The sequence below is a fragment of the Anser brachyrhynchus genome (assembly GCF_964034855.1).
Source record: "Anser brachyrhynchus genome assembly, chromosome: 3".
Taxonomy (NCBI): domain Eukaryota; kingdom Metazoa; phylum Chordata; class Aves; order Anseriformes; family Anatidae; genus Anser; species Anser brachyrhynchus.
Window position 1 is genome coordinate 125,089,041 of NC_137696.1, and position 3,357 is coordinate 125,092,397.

Genomic DNA, 3,357 nt, shown 5'->3' on the forward strand with positions numbered 1-3,357 from the left:
CAGGAGGAGTTTATGGAAATGACTTCTTGGAGCTGATTTTAATTCAAAGCAGGGATAGGTTATGCATATGTATAGGTGTACTGGGAAACTTCGTGCATATGTAACCCTTTACTGCGTATAACCAAAGCAAGTTGCCGTGTTAGGGCGCGCATGCCTTTGGGAGCTATCCCACATGCGCCCGGCGCCGAAATAAACCACATACCTACTTTATAACTCATTTGCTTTGCGTTGTAGAGTTCTTCCACGAATCACAACCTTTCCCTGAACGCCCCCAGATGGTGTCTGTCCACCCCATGGCCAACATGAGGGCTCAGAGCCAAAATGAACGGGTAGGGGAAGTGCAGGGGGTGACAACATGCCAAGAGCTCAGACCAGTACGGGCCTGTGGTTTAACCTCGTCAGTCCCTGACCTGGGTGGAGAGAGAACCGGCCATAAAAGTCACCCTGTGAGAAACAAAGTTGTGTTTTTGCAATAGAAAGTGTTTTTGCAGTGGGAAATTCCACTAACCTTGCATATTCAAAAGTGATTGTGCGGCACAGCAGTGGGGAGTGTGTTAAGCAGATGAGGGGAAGGTCTCGCTGTCCCAGAATAAGGGGGATAGCTAAGAAAAACAGGATGAGCAGTACGAAATTAAGAGTTGGTCAAACAAAATTGTACATCTGTGGTATAGAAGTGCATCGAGTAGGTTGTGAACCTGCAGTACTCAGCCAGAGAGGAAACGGGAGAAATCAGGTGTCGGGTAATAGGGAATATAAGGTTAGGATAAACTTTTACTGCGCGCTCCTGCTTGCAGGATGCCCGCCATTGCAATCGCAAAAAGAAATAAATAGCTTCACAGAAGATCCTGCCTGAAGAAAATTACTGAGATTTTTCTCACAACCCCAACAGCGAGTGAGTGAGGACAGGAGCTTTATTTGAGAATCCCTTGAGTTGAGTTTTCCTGAGCTGCTCCTTCCCCGCCTGTTTCACGCTCCCCCATTCTCATCTGGCTGGATATGGCTGTGCCCACCATGGGGCAGCTCCCTTCCCTTCTCAGAAGGGCTTACTCCTGCTGACCCTCAGCCACCAAAACCTTTGACACGTGAAGCCGGTACGCTCAGATTTGTCCCTGCTGTCCCTGCATGGGGACTCTGGGTGCAGCTGTGTCCTGGGGCCATTCCACCCATTGTGTGTCAGTGGGATGGAATTGTTGCATCACACCCACGGCCAGCTTCGGTGGGCTTCAGGTGGCTCAGTGTCACTTTGTCTTCGTGGCAGTAAGCAAGAGGCAGAGCGAGCAGCCGAATTAGTGGCTTAGGAGTGTGGCCGTGGAGCCGGGAGAAGGAGCAAGGAGGCGGGTAGGAGCAGGCGGCATTGCTGTGGCCCCAGCCTCCCCTCCCCTTGGGTTTGTCAGCCTGCCCGGGGCTCCTTCCAGCCCTGGGTGCGCAGGTTGATGCTGCCAGACGTGGGGCTGGGCAGGGTGAACACAGCTGGGGAGGATGGGGACATATCTCATGCAGTTGTGAAAGCCTTTTTGTTGAGGAGGTGTTTGTGTAGGGAGAGATACTGTGCTCTGGGAGTGTTGGGATGAGAGCGTGAGGAGCCCGACTGCTAACCTCTGGTTGTGTTTTGGATGGCTCTGTTACACAGGACTGGGACTGAGCACAGGTCATTGCCTACCACGAGGTGCGGTCCCTGTGGCCTGATGGGGGTGCTCGGACAGCTGGCCTTGTGGTTCTTCATCGTCCAGCTGCAGACTCTGATGAAGGCGCTTGGCTTCCACTCTGTCTGGGGCCAAACCATTTCGGCAGCCATCGTGGTTGCCAAGTCCGTGAGGATGGTATCGCCAGAGGTAAGGAAGCACCCGATGCCCAAGTGCACTGCCCTCCTCCAGCACTAAGAGCTGCTCCTGGGCTCCTCAGGGCATCTGCCCCCAGGGCCAGGGGGATGGATCATGGTGGAGGGGAACTGTGCCCGGCTAAGCGATGCTTTCTGTGCACTCCCAGGGGACTGCTAAGAGGAGAAGCACATGGAGGAGCAGGAGGATCCGGCGAAGAGCCCTGAGGAGGCTCGTGGAGAGGCACGTCCGCAGTGGAAGATGCAAAGGGAGGTGGGTGTCATGGAAGGCGGAACGGCTGACGGAGGGCCAGGGTCGATCCAAGCAATGCCCAGGAACTGCCCGCTGCTCACACAGAGTGCAGCCCCTTTGCTCAGAGCACCCTCGTTGGATGCCCCAACCCAGGGCCCCCCTCTGTGTCCAGCCTGGGCATCTGCAGGGCCTCCCTGATGGGGTTTCCATCTCAGGGGGTCCCGAAGGGAGCCCTGCAGTCCCTCACCACCTCCTTTCTCCCTCCCAGTCTGAGACAGAAGTGGCTGCGTGCTGGGCAGCCCCGGCGGTACTGGCTGCGGTCAGTGAGGAGAAGGGGCTGCATCTTCTGCGACCTGCAGCAGCCCCCCTCGGTGCCAACGGTGGCTGTCTCCGTGCCTGCAGGAGTGCCGGGTGAGGTGCTGATCAGCTCACCTCCATCGTCACCTGCACCTCACAGGGTGAAACGAATCCGCTTCGGGAAATAGTAATATTGCAAATAAAGGGCGGTGGTTCTTGAACGTGGCCAGGAGTTTTATTTGAGAAACCCTTGATGCGATTTGTCCTGACTTGCTCCCTCCCCTTTCCCTCCCGTTTCACGCTCCTCCATTCTCGTCCTCGCAGCCACACAAACACCCCAATGGGGTGCAGGGGCCTGTCCGGGATCCCTGGTACAGTGCAGAGGAGAAGGGACCCCTGAGGTGCCCTGGAGTGGTGACAAGCCATCAGCCTGGGGATGGGAGCGGTGGGCTCCTGCCATGGCCAGCAGCATGTCCCCAGAGGCCCATGGGGCGTGCTTGGTGGCCCTCAGAGGGAGGCTGGTGACAGCAGCCCCAGTGCCACCAGCACTGCGGCTATCACAGTGGTTGTTATCTGGTCCCAGTTGCCATCATAGGGACCTTCCCTGCCCGCTCCCCCACAGACCTGGGGTTGCCTCCTGGGGTGTTCTGCACCCACAAACCCTCAATGGAGGGGTGTTGGGGCAGCTTCCCCAAGGGCTTCACTGCCTCCTGCACCACTCTTTTGTGTGTGAACGTCCAGGTTGCAGGGAAGGAGTGGCTTGGGCTAGTTCCCACTGCCCTGACAAATGTCCCTCGGGGAAACCAATAGCCTCGAAGAGGGAACACCCCGTCTGCCTGCAGTGCCACTGGTGCTTTGCCGGCAGCTGCCCATGTCACAGGAGGCCTCCGAAGAGCCCCCCACAAGGGACTGTTGGGCACACAAACCACCAAATCCATCTGCTGTGGGAGTAACAACCCACAGCTCCGAGCTGGGTGGCCTTGCCAGGCAC

The 3,357-nt window shown here is 56.9% G+C and overlaps 1 long non-coding RNA gene across 1 annotated transcript; it reads left to right on the forward strand.

The window, feature by feature from the left end:
- Positions 1-1,319: 1,319 nt before the first annotated feature.
- Positions 1,320-2,567, forward strand: LOC308191596. Its single transcript, XR_013948164.1, has 3 exons — positions 1,320-1,832; positions 1,987-2,090; positions 2,338-2,567. It is a non-coding gene; the product is annotated as an uncharacterized lncRNA (long non-coding RNA).
- Positions 2,568-3,357: the final 790 nt, after the last annotated feature.